General features: G+C 36.7%; 1 protein-coding gene across 3 annotated transcripts in view; it reads right to left on the bottom strand.

Moving 5' to 3' along the window:
• The window catches only part of LOC306848553 (semaphorin-3B-like), a 34,644-nt gene extending 25,078 nt beyond the window's left edge, over positions 1-9,566 (bottom strand). Inside the window, exon 1 of one of the 3 annotated variants that reach the window (XM_079383180.1) lies at positions 9,077-9,566. The gene's annotated coding sequence lies outside the window, so the exon portion shown is untranslated. The remainder of the gene's footprint in view (positions 1-9,076) is intronic. The other 2 variants (XM_079383182.1, XM_079383181.1) reach the window with 2 other exon arrangements.
• Between the last annotated feature and the right edge of the window lie 3,303 nt (positions 9,567-12,869).

Genomic DNA, 12,869 nt, shown 5'->3' with positions numbered 1-12,869 from the left:
AAGGGAAATATGCATTAAAATATTTAAATATAATAATAATAATAGGCATGCTAATAAGCAATTAGTTAATAGTGAGAATTGGTCCCTATACTAAAGTGTTACCCAGTTTTTTTAAACAGTTTTATAAAATAATTAATGTGGGTTTCTGCTCTGTTTCTTTATCCACTAAAGAGTCCTGGCCTGAAAAAGGTCCAAGACCCCTGATCAAAGTAGCTAAATACATACACACACACTTACTTTTAGAACACAGACCATCTAAAAACTCAATCCATCATCATAAGTTTTACACATATCTGTTCCAGCTCTTTTGCACCACGCACAGCCTTTTCTCATGAGACCGATTTAGCGCTAGTCCCTGGCCACTTCCGTCAGGCCATTTTCCGTGACCGAAAACAGCAGTAGAGTGGACCCTGTGCGAAATCCAACATAACACACACACACACGCTGATGGGGTCAATCCCTGGCCCCACCCCCAGGTAGGATTATATATGACTGACAGGTGCTTTATAAGTAAAATGACACTGCTTAATATGACTTCAACCTTTTCTTTTTGTTACCCAATCTTTTTTCCTTCCCTCTCTGTTTTGTCTAGGAGAAGTGGAGGTCACACTTATTTGGATGGAAGTGGAAGTGGATTTGGAAAACACTTTGACAAGTCTTCTGCTCTTCCTCCTGCTCCTTTCCTTGCCTTCACACACAGCGCCTGATTCCCTGCAGCGGCTGAAGATCTGTTCCCAGTAAGAGCTGTCAGAAGAGATTCTGGAGACTGGATTAAAAGACCGTGTGTGTGAGTGTGTCACAGCACACCGTCAGGAAGCTGTCAAGGCCTCTGGTATGATACTAATGATCACACACATACACAGACAGCGGTAACATTATTCATGGGGATGGTGAGAGATTATCAGCGACTTGACTGATTCTGCTGGGAATGTGATGGGATGAGAGTGGCGGATCACTGCTGGAGTTTTGAGTCTTCGACCCACGAGTCTCTGGGTGTCAGTTCCAGACTAACCCAATGGGAGCATGCATCACTCACTCACTCACTCACTCACTCACTCACTCACACACAAAGCTTTTCTCCACTGTATAATACCTTTATCACTTTACATTTAATCCCTTGTCAGTTTTACTGCTAAATTTTAAAGTTTGACTCTCACTCTATGTGTCCTTCTCTCTGTCACACACACATACACACACACTTCCTGGATGAGCTGTCTCAAAAGCGGCAGAAATCCCCTCTATTAGAGTGTAATTGAAAAGCAGGGGCCGCAGTAAAAGATGATAGATGGGTTTTACACACACGCCTTGTTTCTCAGGTGTCAGTTAAAACTACGATTGGACCATGCAGGTGGGCCATTTATGGTTTCCAAAGAACCACCCATCTGGGAAATCACCCTTAGAAAGAAACAGAGCAAGATGTACTTAACAGGTCAAGGGAAAAATCTCACACACACAGCATTAAGAAGCATCTACTCCTCTGCAATTCATTTTTGATCAAACAAAAAGACTCCTCTCCTCATCTGAAGCCAAAAACTCATCTATTATAAGTCAGACAGACAGACAGAGAAAGAGAAAACTTTTAAAATCATCTCTAAATGAAGATTAGGAAACCTGAACTGGTTATATGTAGTGGAACAAATTATTGAATGGCCTGCAAACAATAAAAATGCTCTATAAAGAAATTCTTTATTAGATTTACAGATGCAAAATCCACAGAATAACTTCATAAAGAACCCTCTATCACAAACCAGAGGGAATATGCATTCATATACTCCATCTTTACCTTGTACACCCACACACAATTGAATAACAGGCACACAAAGAAGCTCATATGCAAACATAAACGCTATGAACACTGAACAGCAGGCTTTAAAGACATATGGGAAGACAAATGTTAAGTAACTACTGTAAACGTGGACAAGCAGGTCTACACAGCTAGGGAGTAGACAGCACAGACTCCAGACTTGTGTGTGTGTTTGTGTGTGTGTGAACACTCAAGACTTTGTGTTTAGTTTGGTGAATGTTCAATTTAATTGAGTAATGAGTGCAGCTGCAGGAGAACTGAACAAACGCGATTTTACACAGAACAAATGGCCTATAAAGAAAGGAAGAAATAGCTTTAGTGAATAAATAAAGTGTTATTCTGTAATAAGACGTAAACTAATATGTTATTAAAATGGAATTGTAAGAATGACAGTGTGACACTAACTTAAGTAATGCAAGTGACTCAAAAACATTCAATCTATCAAACAATGACATGAAATCTATTTTCTATATGCACCTTAATAATCGTATTGTGAACAATTCATCCATGTGACTTTGTAATTTCAATCAAAATGTCATTATTGGATGTTCCAGTGAAATGACACGTATGCAGGACCTCTCCAATCATTAAGTCCACTTAAATCCCACACTTTACTGCACACTCTCATTCAGATATGCCTCCATCCTATCAAAACCATCAAAAAAAAAGTTATTCCATTTTCCATTGTCATAAAAACAAAAATATTTGAGTTCAAGTAATACATCACTCAGTACAAGGCCAGTAAGAAATATTTAATATTTACAAACGTGTATGAATTTCTTTCTTGCATAGACCAAGTCACTCTTTTCCAGAGAATGAAAGTGAAAGGTGACCATGACTGGTCCCCATTTCTCTTCCATATGGGGTTAGGAATGACATGAAGTTGCGTAAATGATGAACTATTAACTATTAAGTTAGCTCAAAATAAATGCATTTATTATACAATCTGATTAAAATGACACAGAAACTCTTTAGGCTTTATTAACGCTTATTTATATTCTCCACTATTACTAATAATTCATTAAGGTTATGATAACAAAAAAATAATAAAATAAAATAAAAACAAAACAAATACAAATTTTACGCTGTTCAAGCCTGAAATATGTTTTGTGAGTGTAGTTTCCAAAGGAATGCAAGCAGGAATTCTCGTCATTGTCTCTGAGCTCTCGTCTCCCACACACACACACACACACACACAATTTGCTGCATGTTCAAGAAAGGTCAATATCAGCTGACATCCAGTCCAGAAGGTGTGCTTGTTAATGGAAACGTGTGGGAATTGCTAGTGCTAATCACTATTTGAGTAATTAGAGAAACAATCTGACCGCTAATGAACCACACAGCAATAAAGAAACCAACGAATTCCACATTTCTCATCTCCACACACATACACAGACAAAACTGCCCCACTATCTGCTCTGAGGTGCCCTAGGGCAAATAACCATTGAGGGTGTGTACAGCAGCCAGGTGTGTGTGTGTGTGTGTGTGTGTGTGTGAGTGAGTGTGTGAGTGCGTATGTGATTGACAGGTATTGATTTACTACGGCTGAGAGTGCTAGTGGGTAGAATCTCAAAGGGAATGGACCTTCAACACTACACACACACACACAGTCATTATATTTCACTTGATCAGTAGTTTCTCCTGTGGCGCTTCTGCAGTATGTAAATATGTCCACTGCAGAAGAGTGCTGTTCCACTTATGAAATCAAATAAGTTTGCTAAGAGAGGATTATTTTCTCTCTTACACACACACATGCACACACACTCTCACACACACTCAAGCATAGCTTGTTAGGGGTTTGTGGGCATCAAATCCAAATCTGCAACCCACCCCCATCTCTCCTCATCCTGGGACTCCATTTTTCAGACACACAAACTGCTATCCGTGCACGTCCGGTATCTTCTATCTTCTTTCATTATTTAAAAGCTGCTGCTGAACACACACTTTAGTCGACCACTACGGGGTAATGAGCTAGGATGCAACCTAACCACACACACACAGACATGAGCAGCATACTACTGAGGGGTGTATGTAGGGACACATTCTCCCCCCTTTCATGCACACATTTCTACACACACACACACACACACACACACACTTCTACTCTCTGATGAGCATTAGCTAATCCACACTGACGGGCCTGCTCCATTACCCATAATCCTTAATGCCTTTTTAATGTATCGTTCTTTCTTTTTCTCTCTGTCGCTCTCTCTCTTTCTCTATATATAGTGGCATCTTTAGCCAATGGATTTGAACCTGTCTGTGTGTCCAGTTACACTCAATCCGGTTCTATTAAAGGGGAAATCTATCAGTGTCACACAGTCATTCGCACCTTTTTACAAAAGTGTTACACTAGTGTGGCCGAATGTGAATGACAAACAGTTTGGGAAGTAAGTAGAGAAGCAGACTTAACAATTCCCATTCCCTAATGCTTCCACTAGCAATTCTTTTGAATTTGTGTAAGAACTATTTGGATAACAGAAATACAATTCTGTTACCAAATGCTGGGCTTTTAAAATAATAAACGAAACAAAGTGGTCACATATTTCATTCATTTTTATAAAAATACCACTGACGTAACTCAAATGTGTATCTTTCCAACACATCCTACAACTTGCAGGTCATCATGATTTATCTGTTCACTCTTTAATCATGACCACGTACATACACACTTACAGGCACAACACAAACAAACACACTCCCTGTTTTAAAAGCATGTGTTCAGGAATGGCTGCCTCTTTTTAATCAAGCAGCAATGTTTTGTCATCTTTCAGACCCATATGAACACACACACACACACACTCTTCTGCGGGCACTATCTAATGACATCATACCTCTATAGCCCTTACTTAAAAATAAACATAGAGTGATGGAAAAATACTTTATCAAAAAACTAATTTATCTGAAAGGGGTTTATCAAGCTCAGTGTGTTATCTATATAATCTATGTAAATTTGTGTGTGCGCACAGGTTTGACTGTACTTTTGCGGGTTAAATGCTTGAAAATATGGTGAAATATAAAAAGGCGATATTTAAGGAGATTTTAAGTGCTCTTCATTGTTTGAAAGGCTCATAAATCTACTTTAAAACTACTGATATCAACAGGTCTGTGTATGATTAGACTTAAGGTTTAGCAAATATCATCACCATATAGAACCTATGAACAATCTATGAGAGATAGATTATTTTAAATTGTTTCAATTATTTTAAATTGTAATAATACTGTATTTTGGATAAAATAAATGCAGCCTTTGTGAGCATAAGAGACAAAAAAAAAACATCTTCCTGACCCTGCATTTTTGAAGAGTAGTCTATAGTGAAACTGTGTATAGTGAAAGTGTGCGTATGTGAGAAGTGAAATGTGGCAACAGCAGCACAAAAGACTATCACAATGACCTTAATCAGCACATGCACACACGCTTGCGTCATAAAAACAACTTACACACCTCTCTCTCTCTTTCTCTCACACACACACACACACATACACCTGTACAACGCACGAACACACAAACATACACACATCATTTACTACAGTATCATTACAAAAATCAACACCCTCCTTCACTGCTCTCTAATCCTTCCTGATCTATCATTCTGTCCTTATCTGTTCATCTTCTCCTCTCCCTCCAGAGTAAGTATGCCATCCCACCTTCGGTAAACCTGTTCAACATTTTTGCACTTTTGACTCGATCCTGTTCTTCTCTTGCCATCTTCATATCCTTTAAAAACTCTCGGCAGACATTCTCAAGAAAATAACAGACACTCAAAATAAACAATCAATAACTCAATAATCAAAACAGGGAGCAATAACAAGTCGATAGCTCTGTTATTGTTAAATTATTAACTTCTGCAAGCTATATGCCAAAACAGCTCTTTGTTCTTGCTCAAGCTACAATGAAAAATTAATTCAGACTTTAAAAGACTGTAAAAGTTTACAATACCGCTTATGAAGTGTAACTGCAGTGGTGTTATAGTATGTGTGAATAGACTACGGTAAACACATTAAAAGTGCATTTTTTTATCCTTGAAAAATTAAAAAATTAGGCTACTGAAATAATTTTACATCTATATTATAATATTATTAATTTCTGTATTATAATATTTTTCATGTATAAATATAAAAATTAGAGAAGACAAGTTGTTAATTAGCAATAAGTAATAAATTGACAATATTACATTTTATGATATTTTGTCTAAAAAAAATAGTAAGTAAAAATAAAACACCAAAAACTAATACCAATCATTTTATATGCTAAAAATCAATTTATGCATTACAATATTCTAATACAGCACAGTATGCAAAATGGATATTTATAGATCCATTGATCAACTGACCTATGGTTTCTTGAAATTATACAATATTTAAAGCAGCTTGTTGGTTTGTAGTATATGAAATGAAGTACTTTCCGATAGATTTCAGAACGGCATGTCTGAATCTGAAATCTACTGCTCATCAAGCCCAGAAGGAGACAAAAGTGACCATGTTAGATTTATATTTTTGGAAGGTAGTTCTGGAGAGCAGCTGCAGTTATCTGCATGATGTTTCTAGCAAATGCTCAAGAGAAGGGAGTTCACATAATCCTGCACATCTCAGAAACACGAGCAGTTAAACTGCTCCTCTATCCCTCCACTACACCATGTGCCACTTTACATGATAGTTCTTATCTGGATTTAGGCCACAAGTCATCCTTTCAATAGCATCCTTATACAGTATCTGAACATGTGAGGTAGGATGTGAGGATCTAATCAACCTTCACATCTTCATTAGGACTGAACATCTCAAAATGATATATCAAGGGTCACTGAGTCACATTGCTGTTCTAGAGACAATGCTGCAGGCAAAAACCCAATCTCCTCAACCACAAATCTTTTTAAATGTCTTCATCTGCCTGTAACTTTCATAATAGTGCAACAATGGAGAACAGATTATGTAACAACTGTATTTAAAGGAAGTTTGAAATTATTTTGTGTGGTTACTTCATCTACCATGAATATCCTGAAGTTTGACACTTAAGTGACATTTTAGGGCTCCCACACTTTTTGACCAACTTTTCCACATCCTTGTCAGGCATGTGTGATTACATCAGTCTTTTTGATTCAACTGAAGTGATTTGCCAACAAATTGGACATCACAATGGCTTGTTATCAAGTTTAATTCTAAACAAAAGCAATATCTAGCTGATGAAATATTTTAAAGTTAAATATACAACAGACTTTTCCATTATTTTTATGATTTTTATTAAATGTAGATGACCTGGCTTCAGGCCTGGAGAACAGAACTGTAAGATTCCTGATATATTTTCCATGGCTTTCCTTTACTCGGGAACCCAGAAACATTCACAGTGATGTACAGAACGTATTCCTTGTTATAAGACAACCTAATGAGTCCCGGCCTATAGGTCCCACCACAGTTAAATAGTACTACACTCCACAAAACAATCAATAACCCCACCGTAGAGACACACCCACACCCACTCGCAATCTCCTATCAGAATAGAAACTCCAGCAGTGACAGGACATCTGACAACTGTGGTGTAATAGATGGATACAAAGGGCCCTGAAAGAGAGTGTGAGTTTGTGTGAGGGTGAAAGCATGAGTGTGTGTGTGCGTGTGTGAGGAGGGGGAGCCAAATTAATCTGGGGTCTGATACCCCCCTATGGGAGCAGCTCAATTAACGATCCACACCGGCTGAGGCACTGGGCTAAAAGCCATCTCACTCTCAATCTCTCTTACTTTCTCTCTCTGTCTCTCTACCCACCCCCTAATCCTGAGAGCAGGAATCAAGGAGCCAGAGAGAAATAAAGAAAGTCACTTGGAGATGCACATTAAAGGAGAGTCTGGGACCTTTCAGTTGTGTGTGCATGAGTCGCTGCGTGTAATTTTATCAAGCACACACACACACACACACACAATGCTCGTCCAGAGTCGCCACTAAAACAACACAACATTCTTCTCCTCGCCGAAAACACAGCTGACCAAAAACACAATGTGTTTCTGTGTGAACACGTGTGTGGAGAGTGTGTGTTTGAGTGAGGGTAGGTATGTTAGTGTTTGTCTAATGACTATTTTGGGTAGTGCATGGTATGGATTATGTGTGTTTTTGTGTGTATACATTGCTATAGTTTGGGGGCAAATTCTGACAAACCCACTCTTTTGGGACACTTGGGATGTTCTCAGTTTGAAAACTCACTGATTGACAAATAATGTATTTGTATTATCAAAAAAAAGAAGCTTGTGTTCAGTTACAGTTAATCTAATAACCCTAAGGCATAAACAAATATACAGAGAGATATTAATAAATATAAAGTATATATATATATATATATATATATATATATATATATATATATATATAGAGAGAGAGAGAGAGAGAGAGAGAGAGAGAGAGAGCGAGAGAGAGGAAATATTACATTTGTTTATAAATTTGTTTCATTTGTTTTAAAAAGTCTATGGAAATAGCTTTAAAAAAAAAAAAAGATTAATAGAAGTCTATTATACATTTCCACTAAAAAAAAGAACTAAATGCACGTGTTTGTGTGTAACTATACACTCTCATCTTGTCATCTTTTCATTAATCTGTGATGGTTTTGGAGTTGAAAATATAAAAATCATAAAATGTTGATGATGGAGTGATAACAGTCTTTTGCTCTTTGTGTGAACCAAAGAACATCATCACATGAGCAACACAGAAACAGTCAGAGTTGCACAAGGGTAAATATTTCAGCAGAAACACACTTACAGAATGAACACGTCTTTCCCTATCACTCTTCCATTCTTTATCTGTCACTCTCTCCCTCCCTTATTCACAGACCATTTAATCTTTTAATATCATCCTATATTAAGAAAACACAGTCCAGATAGGTCAGTCCACACACATACAGATAGACATGCAATCTAAATTAGTGTTCATAACTGTACAACCCATGATTTATCCATACATTACACAGGATCTCAGACTCAACTATAGTATTCGCCCTAGAAACATAATTCCAGGGTATCGTTCATCCACATACTGTACAATATGTTAAATACACACATGCACAAAGAGATCAAACAGCTTGTCGCATTGGAGGGCTCTCTACCTCATGTACACACTCTCATTTTTTCAACTATTTGTAATGCCTTTATTCAAAGTATTCAAGTAAATATCAAAATATTTAAATGCTGGTTAATATAGTGAATCCACACTAATCACAAATTAAAAAGGGAGAACCATTCCCACACACTCCTACATACAAACACACAGCATTGCTAGAAGAGAAACTAACTTACCTCTCACTTTTTCAGCTTTTTTCTCTTTCTTTTTCCCCCACGAGTCCTTTAAGCCTCAAGTTCATCCGTTCCTGACAGGTGCCATGGTCCCGTAGACTCCAGAGGAACGACAGGCTCAAACACACACACTCCTCAGTCTCTCCAGAACACACACACACACGCTGTGAGGAGAAATGACAGATCACGGCAGTAGCAAAAGTCCACACATGGGCATGTGTCTCCAATGTGGAGTCCAAGACTTCTTTTAATTCATGTGTCTGTCTTTTTTTCCCTCTCTCTCTCAGTCTCTTCTGTCCTACTCTGAAATGATTTTCCAGACTTCTCTCTCTTTTTCTTCTTTATTTTATTTCTTAGCTCCTAATTCCACAGTTTCTTTCTCTATCTACCTTCTTTTTTCCAGTCTTTCTCTGCTTCGGTTCTTGCGTTGACTGCTACCGCAGAGCTCTCCAGCTTTCCCTCTCTCTCTCTCTCTCTTTCCCCTCCCTCAGTCAGCCACTCCCTCCTGGATGGCAGGCTATTATGGGTGGAGACAGGTCAGAGGTAAAAGTCTCTCTCTCTCTCATGTACACTATCAGATGAGTGTTTTATGGTGGAATGTTTTAATTAGTTTTAGATGAGTTCCTACGGACTCTGGTGCAATTTTAGCTCACCTTAGGAGCGTAATGAGGTAAAGTATTAAAGAGATAGTTCACCAAAAAATGAACTGTCCCTTAGTCATTCCAAACCCGGATGACTGACTTTCTTCTGTTAAAAAAAAGAAACATTTTGAAGAATATTCTAGCTTTTCTGAAAGGTTTGTTTAAGGAACTGACTGAAAAGTTATTATTCACTGAACATCCTTTATTAGAGTTCATGAGAAATTAGCAATATGTGATTCATGAATGAGTCAGATTATCCAGTTCACAAAACCAACCTAAATTATTCGTCCCCACAAGCGGACTGATACGGTTCTCAAATTCAATGATCTAGTCACAGTGGTTAACAGCTCACTGGTGGAAAAAAGTCAGTGAATAAAAATTTAAATTGTGGTTTGTCAAAAAAAAGCTATAGCATTACTAGATAGCGTAAAGTATAGTGTACACATCATATGAAAGAGAGAGACCGAAAGAGAGAGAGCTGGCCCATGTTATAGGATACTTACCATAAGCTGTCATGGAGACCTGGTGTCGTCAGCAGCATATAATGTAAACCTTTGTTTTCCATTTTCTTCACGCACACACACACGCACACACACACACACACACACACACACACAAACAAACAGACAATAGCACACATGCACAGGTGTAAGAAATTAGAATGATTTAAAATGTAACTGGATATCTTAAGCAAGAAAAATAACGAATAAAGTAACAGAAATTATTCAACAAAGTGAATACCCGGTCATAACCTATTTAACTTGACATATTTGAAACCTAAATGAAACAGGAAATTCAATAAAACAAAAAAGAGCAGACAGGACATTATTTTATCAGGACTGAATGCGAGTTTACTGAAACAATTTGGCTATTGGCAAAAATTATCCATTAGTCCATACAGCAAAAAGAAAAAGGGAAAAGAGAAATAGGAGTCATTTTTCAATATATGGATGAAATATAAAAAATGTTAGATTTGGAAGAACAAGCACTGTTGAATCATTCACAATAAGATCAGGAAATAGTCAATGGGGTCAAATCTGATTTCGCGAAGAACATTCAGAGAACGTATCCATTCCACAAAAGGTTCTTTATAGTGGAAAAAGGTTCTTCAGATTATTCAAATGTTCTTCACACTAATAACAAAAGATTCTTTTCAGAATTGTTCACTGAAAGTTTCTTTGGGGAACCCAAAATAGTTCTTCTGTGGCATCACTTTGAAAAGCCCCTTTGAAATGGAAAGAAGCACATACTGCACACACACATTTTCACCTGCTACTATCCCATTTTTCTGTTTCTTTTCCTTTCAGCTGAAGGATGATGGAGAACACATACATATACACAGACATGGTCCCTCCAGGTTACATTCATTCATGTGTGCGTGTGTACTGTAGGCCTGAATGGTCCAGGTGGAGAAACAAATCAAGAAATAGGACTGGTGCTGTGAGAGCCATAAAGGCCAGGACCACCCTAAATGAACTAAACGCACACAAAATTACACAATTACAAAATAATGTGTGTTCATTTAACCTGGCTCATATCTGAGGGATCCAACCTGGCATTAAATTCCCAGGTCAAGATCGCTTCCTTTTATCTTACAGAAGGCCTACAATAAGGGCAGGCTCCTGTAATTACACAAGTATTCCTGTACAACCATGAGGTAAGAGGCTTGCTCAAGGGCACTGCGGTGATAGAACATGATGGGCATCTTGGTAACCGTTCATTTCATGAGTTGCCCCAACTGGAGATTAAACCTGTGACCTCTGCTACCACATCAGCGCTGTTACTCCACACAGCCATTACTCCTCATCTTCATCTAACCTCAGAGACAGTAAAAAGAGGAGACACACCACTGGTAGAAAATCAATGTGAGGAATCATAATGCGAAAAATGTCAGTTAAAGTAATGAATAGCAATCCCATATTTTAGTTAAGAGTCACTTGTCTTTTAATAGTCATTGGCTATTCTTGAATCCACATGTGCATTACACTAAAAAATAAATAAATAAAAATAATAATAATAAAAAAAGATGATCAAATATTTGCATCTATTTTATTTTATTTAAATTGTTAATTTTTCAAAATGCAGTATAAATTATGGATATCAACAAGCAAAATTCAATAGCTAAAATGTATAAAATTGAAACAAATTGGATTTATTGATAATAAATATATAAATCAGGTTATTGTGTATTTAAAACACATTCAGTTGTATTAGTATTATAAATCTTACCCACTTTATTTCTGTTTGACTGATAAATAGGCTATGCTTTTATGTTATGTTTATTAGTTTATGTTAAAACTGTGGTTAGAATAATCCAAATTGGTGGATATTTTGTTCAATTTAATTATTATTTTTTTTAATTATTTGTGAGTGTATTTTTTTCTACATATTAGTGGGTATAGCTGAACCAGCCAGAAATGTCTTTCTTCAAAGGGACTTTGTTTTCCCCAATTCACTGTCATTTAAGGCAACATAAAAACAAGAATTAATGCTAGCTTTGATTTGAATTAATAATACCAAGAATAATTTCCTTTTTCATTTACACATTTTAATTACATTACACAATACAACTACAGTATGTAGTACATACATTTCTGTAACCAAATCCTAATATATTATGTTATGTCTTTATCGACTAAACCATGTGTGGGTAACCAATTTAATTTAATTTAATTTAACTGTTTCCTATTCATAAATAACATATACGGCACTAAATCTTAATCAAATAGAACCTCATTCTCACAAGTGTTGTAATTTGTGGCTTCTTTTGACCACTCATTCTTGTTTCCACAACAATTTGCATTGTTGCATTACGGGAATAAATAGATTATGAAATCCATTTAATCATTTTATAAACATTTGTAAATATTGGAAAAACTTTCCAGTCTCATGTGAAGGCTTTTCCGCTCAGATGTTTGTGAAGTAAAGGGTAGGGTAAGTTTGGTAACTTATAATAGAATGACTCAGCCCTTTATGTCACTGATCACCAATACAACAGAAGTTTACATAGTCTTGCTACTGTAATTTATTCAATTGTGAAGGTTATTTGAAGAAAACCTGATGTGGAGAAACACCATGCTCTTGTACAAAATCACAGTAAGATCACATAGTACATTCAATGGCATCATAAATCACTTCAAGACTCTAATTATTAA

Source organism: Barbus barbus (assembly GCF_936440315.1).
Source record: "Barbus barbus genome assembly, chromosome: 28".
Taxonomy (NCBI): domain Eukaryota; kingdom Metazoa; phylum Chordata; class Actinopteri; order Cypriniformes; family Cyprinidae; genus Barbus; species Barbus barbus.
Note: the sequence above shows the minus strand (reverse complement) of the source record. Positions and strands in the feature narration are given on the sequence as shown.